At 51.9% G+C, this 17,309-nt stretch overlaps 1 protein-coding gene across 2 annotated transcripts in view; it reads left to right on the plus strand.

Moving 5' to 3' along the window:
* ZHX2 (zinc fingers and homeoboxes 2) overlaps positions 1–17,309 on the plus strand; it is a 177,198-nt gene that overhangs the window by 66,848 nt on the left and 93,041 nt on the right. For both annotated transcript variants that reach the window (XM_043483065.1, XM_043483064.1), the window contains exon 2: positions 15,098–15,166. The gene's annotated coding sequence lies outside the window, so the exon portion shown is untranslated. The remainder of the gene's footprint in view (positions 1–15,097; positions 15,167–17,309) is intronic.

The following is a 17,309-nucleotide window of genomic DNA, read 5'->3' on the forward strand; positions in this document are numbered from 1 at the left end:
GCGTCTTCCAGCTCTCCCAACAGCCACTGGCGTTTGGTCCCCTCCTCATTTTGTCGGGCTCAGACAAGATTAAATAAACGTCCCTAGACTACTGAACTCAAGATTGGTAGCAAGAAGACCTGAACCGACTAGTCTCTTGCCAGAACCCACTTTCCGAATCACCATCTGTCAGGAGGCAGAAAGGAAAGACTGTCGTGACAGACCTCTGGAAATGGAAACGTGAGTGCAGCAGGGCGACAGTAGCCCAGCGCAGCACGTCTAAGCAGATTGCTCCAAAATTATTTGGGCCTCCTTCCTGTTTAATTTTTTAAATTGTGAGAGCTTTTTTTTACTGCCTCCCCAGACAGTACAACATGAGGGGGAAAGAAACGTGTCCAAGAGGCCCTGTTGCTCCATTGAATTTTTACTGTCAGACTTCGGTGGCCCGGAATGTTCTGCAAATGGGGCACTCAGGCCGCATGAATGTGCGCTTTATTCAAAAAACAGGTCAGTCCATTTTCCGCCTTGAGTAAACATGGTGTGTTGATAAGAATCAAATATTTCAGTGTGGGGCTGTGCAAAGATGCATTCTCAACTCTACCACTGAGATAACCTGTGCCCTTAAACAGTAATGATAGTAACTCTTACTCCCTGAGTCTTCCCAGGTGCTAGGGACATTCCAAGTGCTTTATAGGTATTAACTCATTAAGCTCCTCAAACCAATCTTGGGAGTAAGTACTCTTATTAACCCCAGTCACCCTAGGTGGCTCAGTGGATGAAGAATCTGCCTGTAATGCAGGAGACACAAGATGATGCAGGTTCGATCCCTGGGTTGGGAAGATCCCCTGGAGGAAGGCATGGCAACCCACCCCAGTATTCTTGGCTGGAGAATCCTGTGGACAGAGGAGCCTGGTGAGTTGCGGTCCGTGGGATCACAAAGAGCCAGACACTACTGCAGCAATTGAACAGAGACACAGAGATGTTGGGCAACTTGCTCAAAGTCACACGGCAGAGTCAGGACATGAACGCGGGCTGTCTGTCTCCCGAGGATGAGTTTTAACCAGCTCTCTTTTGTGACTCTCATCTTCATCTCTAGATTGTGGGAAATGCATTCAATCATATTTCCAGTTGGAAAAATCTATGCTTTTAAGACTGAGAACCTGGCAGGAGTTTTGAGTGGTCAGTGTGAGTGCAGAAACGATCGGCAACTGGGCTGCAGCAGGAACAAGGCTATCCCAGGAAGGTCCACTGTCCCGGCTCCCTTTCCATCATGTTCTCACTTGTGTCTGCTCTCCTGTCATTTGCTACTTTTCTTGCCTGATGTTTGCAGAAATAAGAGCCCATGTGTGCGTATCTACCCCCAGACATCTTTCCCCTCGGTGTGAAATTTTAAAAAAAACAACAACAAAAATGAAACTCTTGTGGTCCCTTGGTGTTGATTAGCTTTAAAAGCACTCTCACATGTCTGTTCTTACTTGATTCACATAGAAACCCTGTGTGGACAGAGAGGGGAGAGTCCCATTTTACAGATAAGGAAATAGAGGTTGAGAAGGCTGATCTTAAGGTCGCAATTATCTCCTGCTTCCTATATTTCCGGGGTCCTTCCTCAGGGTTTTTCTTACTTTTCTGTACTAATCTTAGCAGACAGAGTCTTCAATTGATCCCAGCCACTTCCCACGCTATTGTCACCACTAGATTAGTTATAAATTCCCACCAGCATGGCAAATATCCTTTACTGAGTGCCTTCAGTGTGCTAGGAACTGTACTAGGGACTTTTCACATTTTATGTCCTTCTAATCCCCACAATGGGGCTTCCCAGGTGGCTCATCAGTAAATAGCCCACCTGTCAATGCAGGAGACGGGGGTTTAATCTCTGGGTCGGGAAGATCCCCTGGAGAAGGAAATGACTGCCCACTCCAGTATTCTTGCCTGGGAAATCCCATGGACAGAGGAACCTGGCAGGCTACAGTCCAGGGGGTCGCAAAGGGTCGGACATGACTGAACGGCTGAGCATGCACGCAGTCCCCACAATACCCCTTTGAGATGTATAGCACTGTGACCCCCATTTTACAGATGAGGGGCCTGAGGCCACATGGCCCCAGGGTGACCCGTGCGTGTAGTCACACAGTGAGGAAGTGGTTAACCCAGCATCCGCCCGTGTTAACTCAGCTTGTCTGGTGACCTCTCCTGGTTAAAGCCTGCCGTGACTCCTGGTCGTGACTCCTGGATAGAGGACAGTGCTCAAACTTCTTGGGCTGGTGTGCAGGGGTCCCTGAGCCCGAGGCACTCACCCCTCCAGCCCGTGCCCTAGCCTCTGCACCTTCACACTCAGCCACACTCAACCGCCCTGCTCAGGCCATGCCCTTGTCCTGCACCATGCCTCTCCACTGCCCTCCTTGGAATGCACCCTCCTTCCCCTTCTGACTGGTGATTTCCTGTCCATCCTCCAGGGCCCAGGCCAAAGCCACCTTCTCCCTGCAGCCTCCGGTGACCGGCCCTCCCCCACGCCCTTCTCCCTGCCCAGTGTCACTCGGCCCCAGGGCACCCCGACCACGCCCCTCTGCTGCATACCTCACCTGCTGTCCCTGGCCCCAAACCCAGCCCGCAGAGAGAGGGACAGGGACAGCAAGGAGCAGTGTGCTTGTGCAAGGACCGGGCTAAGAGCTTTCTGATTCCTTGTGGTTTTTTAAAAACATGTGCCAGCCCAACAAAACAGCTTTGCGGCTGGTATCCGGACCATGGGCCACCAGTGTGAGTCTCCTGGGAGCTCCTCGGGCGTTCTTATGCTTCACTGCACTGTCGGTGCTTAAACAAAGGAGGGAGAAAGGAAGAGAGGAGAGAAGGAGGACTTACCTTCCTAGACCGGACAATTTGGCTTCCATAAAACAAGCTGTATTCGTCTGCTCGAGCTGTTGTAACAAAACACCATACACTGGGTGGCTTAAACATGTATTTTCTTGAAGTTTCTGGAGGCTGGAAGGCCAAGAGCAAGGTTCCATCCAGTTCTGTTTCTGGTGATGACTCTCTTCCTTGCTTGTAGGCGGCCACCTTCTAGTTGCATCCTCACGTGGCCTCTCCTTGGTTTTTGTACTCGGAGAGAGCAAGCTCTCTGGTGTCTCTGAGAACACTAATTTTATGCGATCAGGTCCCCATTGTTATGACCTCATTTAACCACCGTTAGAAGTCCCATTTCCAAATACAGTCTCGCTGGGGTTAGGGCTCCAACGTGGCTTCCCAAGTGGCGCGAGTAGTAAAGAAACCGCCTGCCAAGGCAGGAGCCATAAGAGACGTGGGTTTGAGCCCTAGGTCAAGAAGATCCCCTGGACTAGGAAACGGCAGCCCACTCCAGTATTCTTGCCTGGAAAATCCCACAGACAGAGGAGCCTGGTGGGCTACAGTCCATGGGGTCACAAAGAGTTGGACACAACTGAAGCGACTCAGCACACAGGCTATAAATTCAGGGTATGGAGGACACACATTCAGTCCATGTCACATGGCATGCGGATCACTCAATCCACAGGTCTTCCCTGTGTCCTCACTACGGGGATTCTGAAAACACCAAAGGCAAACAGCAGAATCCAGTGGTCAAAATCACGGGCTTTCCTATCAGGCAAATTCAAGTTTGATACTAGTTCCACCACTTGCTGGCCAAGTGACCTTAGACAATCCACCCAACTTCTCTGAGCCCCACACCCCTTATTGTGAAAGGAGGACAGTGATGCTGACCACACAGGGCTTGTGTGAGGATGAAGCGAGATCCAGGCATGTCCACCACGCCCAGCATCGCTGGGGACCCCACTGCAGGAACAGTTACTGAGTGTATCCTCTGTGTATTGGGCTCTGAGCTGGGTGTGGGGTATCCGGTGGCAAGCAGGACAGAGTGATGCCTTCTTCTCATTCTCCCTCAAAGAGCCAGCTGATAAACAAGGCAAATGGGACATGGGCTGTAAAGAAATAAAACAGGCAGAGGGCAGGATGGAAGGAAAGCCCTCACTGGGGAGGTGACTTGGACAAGAAGCTGAGGCCAAAGACTCGGAGCAGAGTCTTCCAGGTGGGGAAGCGGCAGTCGTGAAGGCCTGAAGGTGGGCATGTTGGATGCCCGCACGAGCAGTTGGCATTCATCGTGATGGCTGCAGTTGTATTGTATGCGACCCCACCCTCGGAGGCCACCACCCCGCGGGGACACAGGACCCCCTTGCCCAGCCCTCCAGCCCTGGAGCAGGGCCAAGCCGAACCAGCTCTCAGAGGGGAGCAGAGCCTTGACTGGCGTGCTGGGGACAGCAGGACCGGGGAGGAGGAAGATTTGGCATTGCGGGCTGGGTAGGGGGTCAGCGAGCATCCCTGCGGGAAGAGGGGAGCTTGGTTGAATAGCCTGGAATCTGAGGGACCCTCGGAGATGGCTCAGGCCTGAGCCCAGTCCAAGAGCAGTGTCAAGCCAGGAGCCCGAGGCGCCCCATGGATGAGCTCGGCGTGAGCTGACAGGGAAGCAGCCCCCATTGCCACAGCCGGGTGGGCAGGGGACTCGTTCTGGAGACTGGGCGCCCCACTCAAGATGCAGGGCCTGGGCGGAAATCCAGCGCTGTGAGTCACGACCAGATGTACAGCCTGTCAGGGGGATCCGGGGCCGAGGAGAACTGGTCACGGTTTCCTGGAAACTTCCAGAGTGTGGGGGAGGGGTCCGCTGAGGACAGGTGCCGGTGGGGGCAGGGCCGAGCCAGGAGACCCGCTGGGGGGCCGGGCCAGCTGCACTGGGGCCTAACTTTCCGTGGCCGCGGGGGGAGTCAGAGCCTGATGCCCGTGGACCCAGCTGAGGCACATTTGGGGTCTCCGTCTCCCCTCCCACAGCGTGTCTGGAGTTTCCTGGACTTCTGAGAGGTCTCATGCCCCTCGGGGTGTGGATGTGGGAAGAGCAGCCCAACTGGGACTTCTGCGTTGTCATCCCATAAACTTGGATTCAGATCCAAGGACATCCACAAGCCCAGCCCCTCTCTGGTCCTCCATCCTCTCACCTGCAAATGAATGGGATAAATTGGGAGCTCTCCAAGGTTCCGCCCAGACAATTCCTTTGTCTTCCTCCCTATAGATAGGAATGGGGGCTTCCCAGGTAGCCCTAGTGGTGAAGAACCCGCCTGCGATGCAGGAGACATAATGAAACGCGAGGTCGACCCCTGGGGTGGGAGAATCCCCTGGAGGAGGGCCTGGCAACCCACTCCAGTATTCTTGCCTGGAGAATCCCACGGACAGAGGAGCCTGGCAGGTTACAGTCCATAGAGTTGCAGAGTGTCGGACATGACTGAAGCGACTCAGCACACAGATGAGAGACACTGAGGCCACGGAACAAGGAGCCTGCTCTGGGGAAGCCCATTTGGAGCTTGGCGAGATCTGCTCCCTTCCCCCACCCCACCCCATGTTCCAGTGTCCTGCAGCCCCTTCCCGATCTTCTCCTTCCTGGCCACCTCTTACCCTCCTTCCTTTCTACCCGTGCTCCTCATCTGCAGACATGGAGGCTCAGCCATTCCAGGGGTGGGTGGATCCCAAGTCTAAACCAAGTGGAGAACTCCCAGGGCCATGGCCATCTGTGTGTACTCACTGGGATAAGCGGGCAGGACCTCCTCCAGCCACCTCCTGTCTGAATCCTACACATCCTTCAATCCACTTCAAATGGCACCTCCACCAGGAAGCCTTCCAGATCACCCCAACCAGAGTCATCACCTTACCCAGCCTCCCCCAGGCATCCCACTTTATAATTCTGCTGGTGCCATTTTTACTTTGGTTGTTGTTTAGTCGCTAAGTCGTGTCCAACTCTGCGACCCCATGGACTGTAGCCAGCCAGGCTCCACTGTCCATAGGGTTTCCCAGGCAAGAATACTGGAGTGGGTTGCCATTTCCTCCTCCAGGGGAATCTTCCTGATCCAGGGATCAAACCCACGTGTCCTGTGCTGGCAGGTGGACTCTACCACTGAGCCACCAAGGAAGCCCCATTTTTTTACTTACTAGTATTTTAATTGTTTGTGCAAACATCATAGCTCCTGTACACAATTCCAGACTCACTGGACACAGTCACCAAATTGCCCGGTTTTGCCCATGCTCATCAGCAGCCGCCTCTTTGACATCGGATGTGGTGTTTGGATTCTAGTGTTGGGTAGATATTTGCAGAATAAATGGAGTTTTCTTTCTTCTGTGCAGCAGAAAGATTCTTTCCTTCCAGAATGAATGGTTGGATGTGTAAGAGCATGTGTTCTATGGCTGCGCTGGGTAGAATCTTAGCTCCACCATTGACACACGGTGGGACCCTGGACAAGTTACTAACACTCCTGCCTCAGTTTCCCCACGTGTAAAGCGAGGATCATCATAACCTCCCTACCTCACAGGCTGGCTGTGAAGGTTAAATGAGTCATGCTTGTCAAGTGCTTGATGTCATGCCCAGCAGAGACCTGATTCAGTAAGCAAAGTTGTTAGATTTTGGCAGTCTGATATGTAAATTTTTCTTTGATTTTTTTTTTCTTTTTTTAATATTACACCGTCTTGCAGAATTTGATTTGGCTTTAGGTAGTTGCCAGGTCCTGTCCAATCCTTGCATTCATTGAACCTGTATCGGGTATTCAGTGCCATCTGCGGAGTCCCTAGATACGCTGGCTTGGAGCAGGGGGCAGGGAAGGGAGAGACGAGCCTTCACTGGCGTAACTGCTCGCCAGCTCGGGGCTAGCAGCCACATTAAGCGCTCTTACTCAGTTCATGTGACTCGACAAATTTGGAATGTGTTGGGGAGAGAGAGTTTTTCCAGCTATGAGTCAGTACATTTATGCTCTCTCACACACACATTTAAAATTTTTAAAAAGAAAGAGACTTTAGTGAGAATTCATTTATGAGTGCAGAGTGGACATCTCTGAAAACTGTGTTTTGACCCTGAAGGCAAATAATACTTAAGATATTTAATAAAGAGTTCAGAATAAGAGTCAAGGGAGAGAAAACACAACTAGCTGCTTTCTTCCTTCTGTATTCTCAGTCGCTGAAGTGCACGTTGGAGGACCCAATATAGCATGGGTTTATAAAGCACCTCCTGGATACCCCAGTTTATACTCAGCATAGTGGGAAAATAGATATATGAAAGAAGGGAGGCAGAACCAGCATTTACTAAGCACCTGTTATGTGCCAAGTAATCGGAGCTGGGGTCGGGGTACATGTCCCAAGTTCAAGAGACAGCGTGGGGAAAATGGAATAATTGTGTTCAGACACGCTTGGGCTCAAACTTGGGCCAACTTTTAGAATGTTATATAAGTCCCATCTTAGCCCATTTTGTGGATGGCAAAACTAAGGCTCAGAGGAGAGAAAATAATTTGTCTATGGACACAAAGCTCTTAAGTGGTGGAAACCATATTCTAAACGGGGTCTGTTAACCTTCTGCCTTATGCCGGACAAAATATGTGATACAGCAGTTTTCAGATATCACACGAGACAACACAGGATTGTGTTAGCTGGGAGAAGGGAAACAAACACAGCGAGTTCTACAATTGCACCAGCTTGCTGCCTCACAGCAGTTTCCAGAATGCAGTATGAGGAGGAATCGCCCCCCAAAAAGAAAAATAAATAAATAAACTAGGTCTGTGAGTCTCCCTATGGTGAAGAAATTTGGGTTAAATCAGTGTCCCTGAGGCTGAGTGTCCCCAGGAAGGAGGGAAGCTGGCACACCCATTCTCGGTGATCACACTTGCATTTCCTAAGCAGGTACCACTTTCTCGTAGACCAGTCCCTTTAACCACCTCCGGACACGACTGAGCGCGCGCACACACACGCATTCACACACACACTTGACACAACTGAGCACGCACGCGCACACACACGTTAGGGATGATGAAGAACCCACCCCCCCCACACACACACACACACATTAGGGATGACGAAGAACCTGCTTTTCGTCCAGGCTGGTCCAGTCTGCTGTTGTTTACTTTAAAGAAAGAAACCAGCACCCGCCCAGAGCGCTTGCGTTTCCAGCTCACTTACATCTCTTTTGCACGGGCTCAGTTTCATAGACTCCCAGTCTCCAGGGAGCCGTGTCTTTCCCTCGGAAACATGAGCTGTAATCAAAGGTGTGTTCATCCGCACACATCTGCCGACAACCACGCTGGAGCCATGGTTCCCCGAGGCCTGACAGAAGGAGGCTCAGGCCAGGTGCCCGGGGAGAATTTTTCCCTACACAAATCAGATTGCCCTGTGGTTGCTCTTTGTAAAGATGGCAGAGTCCCAGGCGGTGCTTCTCACATTGCCAGAGGACCTGAGGGGGCCAGGGGGCAAACAGGATTCCACCATCCATTCAACAAAGACTGTTGCAGGCCACTGTGTGCCGAGAACTGCAGACCCTGAGAATCCAACTCTTCTGGTGACTTCCCTTCACTGACAGGTATAAAGACCCAGCTTTTTAAAGGCCAGCGAGTCCCTGGAGGAGCTGGCTGCTGCTCTTTCTCTGGCCTGCTCGGCCTTAGCCACTCTGGCCAGCTTCCATTGCTGGATGTCCCATGCACCTCCTTCTGCCTCTGCCCTGTATACATTCCCTCTGGCTTTCTGGATTCTTCCTTCCTCTCTTGGCCAGGTTTGCTGCTGCTTGCCTTTCAGATCCAGCTGTCCTCCCCCAGGCCCTCCATCTGCCTCCCTGGTGATCTTGCCACCACTGCGTGTGCTTCCCCATCACGTCATTGCAGTCTCTTCTCTGGCCCAGCTGCAAGGGTGCATGCGTGCATGCTAAGTCGCTTAAGTCATGTCCGACTCTACGACACTATAGACTGTAGCCCACCAGGTTCCTTGGTCCGTGGGATTCTCCAAGCAAGAACACTGGAGTGGGTTGCCATTTCCTTCTCCAGGGGATCTTCCCGACCCAGGGATCGAACCCATGTCTCTTTAAGTCTCCTACATTGCTAGGCAGATTCTTTACCACTAGCACCACTCGGGAAGTCCTGCAAGGGTAGGGCTCACTTTATCTCCCCAGTGCTGGCCCGAAGCCAGTGCCCCACAGAGAGCTGTTGGAGGGAGACCTCCCTGGTGGTCCAGTGGTTAAGAATCTGCCTCTCAATGCAGGGGACTTGGGTTCGATCCCTAGTCGGGGAACTGAGATCCTACAGGTCAGGGGGCAACTAAGCCCATGCTCTCTGGAGCCCACGTGCCACAAAGATAGATCTCAGGTGCTGCAACTAAGACCTGGTGCAGCCAAATAAATAAAGAAATATTTTTTAAAAGATTGCTGAAGGAACGAAGAGACAGCAGTGAGTAAATTAAACACTGCCCTACCTGGTGCTGGGCACATCTTAGAGTGTTGATTATATTTGACAATTTTCAGGGGAAATATTTGGGAACAAACACAGACCAATTCTAGAGTAGCATGCAGTGTTCTCGTCAGTGTTCACTGCTTCTAGTTGCACCCACACCCTGGGGAGGTTGTGAACTCGGCCTCCTCTGTAGTCTCGAGTGGGGACATAGGGCCTTCATGGAAGCGTAGGTTGGTGTTGGTGGAAGAGCCGGCCCAGTTTGCCAGCAGCTCCAGCCAAAGTTTAAGGGGCAGCACTGGGAGTAGTGGGGAATAGAAAGACCGTTCAGTCAGGCCTGAATTCAAACCCGTTGCTGGATGTTTTCTCTTGTGACTCGGGGTGATACGTGTGATCACTCTAAGATTCAGATTTGTTGTCTGCAAAGTGGGTACTGAGTACTTGCTCCTCAGAGTTGCTGTGATGAAGAGAGAGAGGCCGTGGAAGACCCACTCAGCGCCCAGCACAGAGCAAGCACTCAGGAAGTGGTGGCCTTTGCGCTCGTCCTTCGCTGATCGCTCTTATGAATTAAAGGTGTTGTTGGTGTCCTAAGTGGAACCTTTTCTGGTGCAAAGACAGGCAACTTAAGGCCGCACTTCCGGCATGCAGACTCGTGGCTGCACAGAAGTGGCCTGTAACTTGCCTCCTTCTCTGAACTTGACCTTCCTCTCTTGTGCTCAGTCCACAGTAGCCCCAACCCAAACCTGCTGATCCCCGGTACTGTCCTGCATGGGTTCTTCATCCTCTCCTCAATATGAGGCCATCACCCCAGGACATCATGACCTGTTTCCTAGACCCGGAATTTCTTACTCATCTGCTAAATATTTGCTGAGTGAAAAAATGGACTGGAATAAACTGCGAGAGAGGGAGTAACCCTGGGTGTTTTTCTTCTTCTCCGAACGGTTAAAACACTGTTCCTCTTTTTCCCCTGCAGTTGTCCAGCCATCCAATGGGATTAAACTAGGCCGGCAGGGGGGATAGGAGGGACCTGTAGGGAAAATCCTATGGGCAGATTTTTCCTCGTTGGGATTTTGCGCCTTGTGATCATTTCCTGGGGAGAGGTGTGCTGAGCCAGGAAGACTGGGAGAGCTTGGAAGGCAGTGGAAACCCTTTTCCTTCATTTATGCTGCTGCTCACAACGCGAGCGTCATTTCCACATTCAGGAACTGCCGTGGGCACCACGGCGCTGAATCCCCGTGCAGCCAGGAGGCAGGTTCCGTTTAGAGCTCTAATTGGCTGGTGAGGAAATTAAGGTCCCAGGGAGGGCAGGGCTTGGCATCAGGTCACAACACAAGTGCGTGAGAGAACCAAGACCAGACTCAAATGTGTCATTTCTGAGACCAGTGCCCTCCCCCCGACACTGGTGAGGAAGGATCAAGTGTCTAGTGGGTGGTGCCTCAGTACTGAGTTCAAGGGGAGGGACTTCATTCATGGTCCTGTGCCTCCAATAGAGGGGGGCACAGGTTCAATCCCTGGCCAGGGCACTAAGATCCTACATGCATGTCCAAAAAAGTGAAAAAATAGAAAAGGCTAAATGGGAAAATGGAACTGATTTCATTGAGACTCCCCAGCTCCAAGAAGAATTCACTGTTTGCAGCTCCAGCCAAGCCCCACTCCACACCTCTGTGCCCAAGAAGAAACTCCTAGTCAATTGGGGATAATAATAAGTATCACCAATAATAATAGTAGCTAACATACCATTCTGTGTACGTGCATACTATATCTAGCACTTACATGATTCTAAGGGTTTTGTATGCATTACCTTCCTGGGTCCTGCAGGGTAATTCAGAGTTAATTTGGGGAAGTGGGAGGTCGGAGCATTGACTAGAGAGGGTATAAGATAAGGTAGCCACATGGCTGCATGGAATCCAGTGGGTTCAAAAAGCTTGGGCCTCGGGAGCCCGTAACACAGCAGGGCAAAGGGAAGGGGGAGCAATGAGCGTTGGCCAGAGCCCGCAGGGTCAGAGGCCCTGGGCGAGGAGTGTGGTCCGTACCCTGAGACAAATGAGGGCATCCGTGAGCTGCTCCCACCTGTACCACCTCTATACACATTGTCCTCCCTCACCTTCGGTCTATTACGTGTCTTTCTCCTTTTATATACTGTGACTTTCCTAAGGGTAGGGGTTGGATCTTATTTATGTCTGCCTACTGCCTAGCATAGAATCAGGATATGGGATTACTCAATATGTGGATACTCAACAGATGATTGTTCATCAGATATTTAATATATTCAACGTTTAATAATGGTTTGTTGTTGTTGTCAGTCGCTAAGTCGTGTCTGACTCTTTGTGACCCTGTGGAGTGCAATGCACCAGACTTCCCTGTCCTCCACTATCTCCTGGAGTTTGCTCAGATTCATGTCCATTGAGTAGGTGATGCTATCTAACCATCTCATTCTCTGCTGCCCCCTTCTCCTTTTGCCTTCAATCTTTCCTAGCATCAGGGCCTTGACATGGTAATATTTAATAACTCTTGCAGTCCAAGGGGTCGCAAAGAGTCATACACAACTGAGCAACTGAATTACAACATACTTACTACGTGTTTGTTATACACAGATGTTAGTACCTAAAATATAGCTTCTGTTATGCAGGCATTTCTGCTCTAAAGTGTTATATGCGTGCCTATAAAACCCTGCATTCTGATAAATTCAAAAATCAAAGCATTTGGGGGACAATTGGGCTGAAGCGGAGTATTCACAATTCATACGACTCTGTAATGAAGCACAGTCCAAGCGACGATACCAGTCCAGTTCAGATGGCGTTAAGTTCTGAATTAGAATAAACATAATAACTATAGGGCCTGAGTGACTATAGGCCAATCAATATTGTTTTAAAAGGGGGAGAATTTGCTGGAAGGGGCTAGCGAAGGGTTGAGGCTGCTGGGTGTAAAGGCAGAAGCGGGCAGATGTCTTCATCCCAAGTTCCTGGGGCAGAGCACTTTCAGGCCCTGCTGGAGTGTGGCAAGGATGGGTGGCCTCTTGAGCCCCCGGCCTTTGCACAAGGATTGGGGTGAACCAAGCAACACGAGCAGCCCAGACAGAGCGCGTGGCCACCGGAGCCCTGAGGAGGAGCCGGGAGGGTGGAACCCTGTGGCTTGCCCTGCTCAGCTGTGTGTGCCTTGCATCCGGCCACCCTCACTTGGTGGTGCAAGGTATTAACGTGCCAGGAACGTTTGCCGATGAGCCAGTGTGACGTCCAGGTTTTGTTGACGTCAGTCGCCTGTATGCCTTGTGTACACTGAACCTCCTTGAGGAAGCATGTACAGCAGAACAAACATTACATAACGGAATACATGACCGATACACCAAGGATGCCTGCTGGCCAGTTTACATCAAGGAACGTATCAGTCACACACCCTCTGAGGGTTGTGGACTGTTTTCTTCTTGGTCCACAAGTCTATTCAGTAAACCCATTCTGTGAGCAGAGAGTAAGGCAGGATGGAGTCGGGGGACACTAATCCAGTTAGTCACTCAGTCGTGTCCGACTCTCTGTGACCCCATGGACTGTAGCCCTCCAGGCTCCTCTGTCCACAGAATTCTCCAGGCAAGGATACTAGAGTGGTTGCCATTCCCATCTCCAAGGAATCTCCCCAACCCAGGGATCGAACCCGGGTCTCCTACATTGCAGCCAGATTCTTTACCATCTGAGCCACCAGGGAAGCCCCCTAGACACTAATGAAAGTGAAAGTCATTCAGTCGTGTCTGACTCTTTGCGGCCCCATGGACTATATAGTCCTTGGAATTCTCCAGGCCAGAATACTGGAGTGGGTAGCCTTTCCCTTCTCTAGGGGATCTTCCCAACCCAGGGATCGAACCCAGGTCTCCCGCATTGCGGGCATTCTTTACCAGCTGAGCCGCAAGGGAAGCCCAAGAATACTGGAGTGGGTAGCCTATTTCTTCTCCAGCGTATCTTCCCAACATAGGAATTGAACTGGGGTCTCCTGCATTGCAGGCGAATTCTTTACCAACTGAGCTATCAGGGAAGCCCTAGACACTAATGAAGGGTACCATAAACCCGTGATGTGATCGCTTTCCCCATCGGAAGCAGCTGAGCTCACACCTCTGGACTTGGATTCAGAGGACCTCAACCCCATCCTGCCCGAAAGCTGTGCAACCTCAGGAAAATCACTTAACCTCTCTGTGCCTCGGTTTCCTCAACTGCAGAATAGCACCAGTGATACTCCCTGAGTCCTTTGAAGGAGCAGACGAGCTAGTGGATGGAAAGTTCTTTCCAAACTGTAAGGGGCTTTACAAGGTATTGTCCTTCCTGCTGATCAGTACTGGGCTACTCAGGTCAGCTTGCCTCCTGGGGTGCCTTCTCCTGCCGGATGGTCAGTTCTAAGGGCAGAGGGCAAATCCAGCTACACTGGAATCAGAGTAAATTAATCACTGGGATTCAATGCAGAAGTTGGGATGAACTTTGGGAAGTGTTGCTGGCCTCTGAGGACAGTGAGGAGGAGGGGAGCCTGGCCTCCCTCCCTATCCGATGCCTCCCTCACTGAGCACTCACCCGTCAGTGCTCCAGGCCTGAAGTCATCAGCTGATCCCTGGCCCACTGCCTCACCCCTGGCCCCTCCCACCAAGCCAGGCCTGCCTGTCCCATCACCCTCTCATTTTGCTTCCCCGAATAGCACAGAGGAAGGGAACACTGATTCCGGAATCACGTGAAGTCAGGTTTGGATGAGCTTTACCACTCAGGGTCATTACAATCCTGATAGCCAAGTTGTGGTTTCTTGAACCTGTCTCTTCCCCTGGGGAATGGGCTATGACTTCCTGACTTTCTTCCTTCCTTCCCTGATGAAGGGGATTAGAAATGCATGCTTTGCAGACTTTAATGTGCCACAGGATCACCTGAGGAGCTTGTTAAAAAGCAGGCTCTGGTGCTTAGGGTCCCGAGAACCGGCCCTTCCAACAAGCTCCCAGGTGATACAGTTTCACCTCTGACATATGGATCCGCGTTTGAAGTACCTGCCATAGCGATAGCACTTCGTGGTATGGCCATAAAGATTTTTTCCCCCCAAAGGGTGCTCCTTTGAGAACAGGGAGAGATGAACAGAGAAACCTCTGCTCCCCTCAGAATTCCAAGGGCAACAAGAAAAAACAGGCTTGGCTGTAAAGGCGGGCAGGGCGTGGAGAGCAAGGAGAAGTGTGGTCCCAGCCGCAGCTCAGAGGCAGACTCGCCACGCGCACGTGTGTGCTGCAGGTGGGCCTCGGCCGGCTGCAGAAACCTCTAGAGCTCAGGCCTCGACTTGCCACGCTGGGAACAAACGCATCCTCCGAGCTGGGCGCTCGCCTGCTCCTCTGGCTACAGCTCTCCTCAAAGCGCTCAGGGCTCGCCCAGCAGGAGTCTCCCAAGGCGGAAATCCACATCGAGGGCTTTTGTTTTCAGGGCTGCCGTATCTTTCGGACTCGAGGCCTGTAGGCAAAGCTTTCCTTCTCCACCCTCACCAACCGTGAACTTCTGCTGCTGCCAAGGAACCGACTCCAGGGACTGAAGGCAACTCGGAGTGGGGTTCGGGAGACGCCTCCCCAGCCCCACCCAGCACATCTTGCTTTTAGTTTCACTCTCCTAAAAGGCCTGCTTCTCAGAAAGCTGCTGACTCACCCAGAGTGTGAGGGTCTTTTTTTTTTTTTTCCTTCTTCTCAGCATCATTACAAAGCCCCGAGATTCTTGAGGTCAGTTTAACAAGTGGCTGGGCCTTGACCATTTCCTTTCTTCTCCCCATCTCCATCCCAGGGTCCCAGGGCCTCAGACCTTCTAGAAATGGGAGTTGATACCCCCATTTACCTTGTCCTGCTTTTAATATTGATTATTTCTTCTCTGTAGGTCTTGACGCACTGACTGCTCTGGAGTCAAAGTAAAAAGATTCCCAGGATGTAAGCAACATGGGAACTGGTGAGTGACGGTGTGTTTGGCGAAGGTCAGGGCCTCCGCTGGATTTCAGGAAGGGAAGGGAGATGGAAGGGAGCTGGGCAGGGGAAGCGGGGTCCGAAGCCCTTCCAGGGGGCAGCTGAACTTTTGTACCTTTGAAATTGTTTATGTCGAGATGCACCTGGAAACAGCGCGGTGCAGAGAAACTGTGGGTCCCTTAGAATTCACTGGGTCCCTGTCCACCCCTCCCCAGACGCAAACTGGAGCCTGCAGGTGGCTGTGCTGACCTCTCTCTGCTCAGATGCCAGCATCTCAGGCTCACCCTCTAGAGGGCATGGGCTGGGGACTGTTCTCACGAACCTTGTAACCAGGGTTAGGGACGCATTCTTAGAGCACAGAGGGAACTCCGCAGTTCACACCAGTTTGTAAACCGTAGCCCTGAGGAGACATGAGTAAATGGAGGCGAGAGAGCCACCTTTGCTCCTTTGAACGGCTGTCACTGGCAAGAGGCGGGCGGGCAGCTAATGACTCAGCCTAAGGAGAAATTCCTACAAGAGGTCGGCAACTGTAAAAATCGACGTCTGTTAGTAGTGAGTTCCCTGTCGCTGGCAGAATCCAAGCACAGGTTGGAGAAGTGTGGATGGGAAATATTGAAGTGGGGAGGGGCTCTGACAGGGCAGTGTTTTACAGACTATTCCATGATGACCAAGAATCCTGGAGGGGCAGGAGGATGAGGGGAGAGTTTAGGGAGAATGAACGACAGGACTTTGTAAGCTTACACGTGCATTCCTTCAGCGCTGTCTGTTTTATGGGGCAGGCTCCTGCTTTAAGGGCTTCCCAGGTGGCGCTAGTGGTAAACACCCTGCCGCCAATTTCGGAGATGTAAGAGATACTCGTTTGGGTCGGGAAGATTCCCTGGAGGAGGGCACAGCAACCCACTCCAGTATTCTTGCCTGGAGAACCCTATGGACAGAGGAGCCTGGTGGGCTACAGTCCATGGTCACACATGTGGCCCCAAACACCTGGTCAATGTGAAGGGTGGGCAACTCTCCAGGCGTGATGGGGTCTCTGATCAGAGGCTCTAGAGAGCTCACTCCCACCCCAGGACCACCAAAGAAAAGAGTTGCCAGCGCATCATGCCATCGAGAGACTTGCCCAGGATCCAGGCCACACAGACCAGAAGGAAAGGCAGGGTGGGAATGCTGTGCTGGGCTCCCCCGAGTCCCCAGGCTTTGAGAGGACAGTGAGCGTGGCTTCCCCAAGGGAGCGGGGGTTCTCCGGCCCCACATTGTCCAGTGACCAAGCCTGGCCCAATGAGCATGAAAAGAATCGCTCGGTGGAGAAATTGCTCAGAAAAGACACCCGTCGCAAGGGAGAGGGTCTGAAGGTTTGAGAAAGGAGCACGGGGCCTCCTTTGTGCTTTGTCACCGGGTCTTCTTCCCCCTGAGCCTGGGTCAGCTGCCGCAGTAAATCTGCACCGAGGGCAGGGCGCTGTGGGAGGCCAGAGATGCGGTTCTTTTTCAAGAAACTGACGGCCTGGATGAGAATCAAGTTTGACAGCCCCTGTGCAGAAGCGGTGTGTTAGCTGTGTTCTGAGTGCTGTGTGGGGCGGGGGGCGGTGGGAGAGGGAAGGGAGGGGCCTGGACAGCAGCTTGGGCTGTAACTTGGTGCTTCCTTGCAAGTCTGGAGGCACAAGTTGGGCTTTGAGGACAGAGGCTGTGTCCTTGATTCAAAGGACCTGATATGTGCTCAGGAAGTGACTGTTGAATGATTAAAGGGAAAATGATAAAGAGAGAACTCAGGAGGCTGTGTCTGTGTTCAGACAGCTCGGGTTCAAATCCTGTTTCCTCCACAAGCCGTGGGGCATCATAGACAGAAGTTGCTGATCTGTCTATGCCTCAGTCTTCCCATCTGCAAAATGGGCACCATGCAGTACCTACTACATAAGAGGACTGGGAGGAGGCAAGGAAGTGATTCATGCAAAGCTGCTTGGTCCCCTGCCAGTATACTGTTAATGCCCAATAAATATTAGCTCTTATTCTTGTTCTGGAACTAGGATGTGATCCCGATTAAGGTTCAGTGTTGGGACAGGAAATAGCAGCATAGGCGATAGGACAGAGCGCTGGGCCGGGAGTCAGAAGCCCTGGCTTAGCTGCAGGGAGGGGAT

Source organism: Cervus canadensis, chromosome 12, assembly GCF_019320065.1.
Source record: "Cervus canadensis isolate Bull #8, Minnesota chromosome 12, ASM1932006v1, whole genome shotgun sequence".
Taxonomy (NCBI): domain Eukaryota; kingdom Metazoa; phylum Chordata; class Mammalia; order Artiodactyla; family Cervidae; genus Cervus; species Cervus canadensis.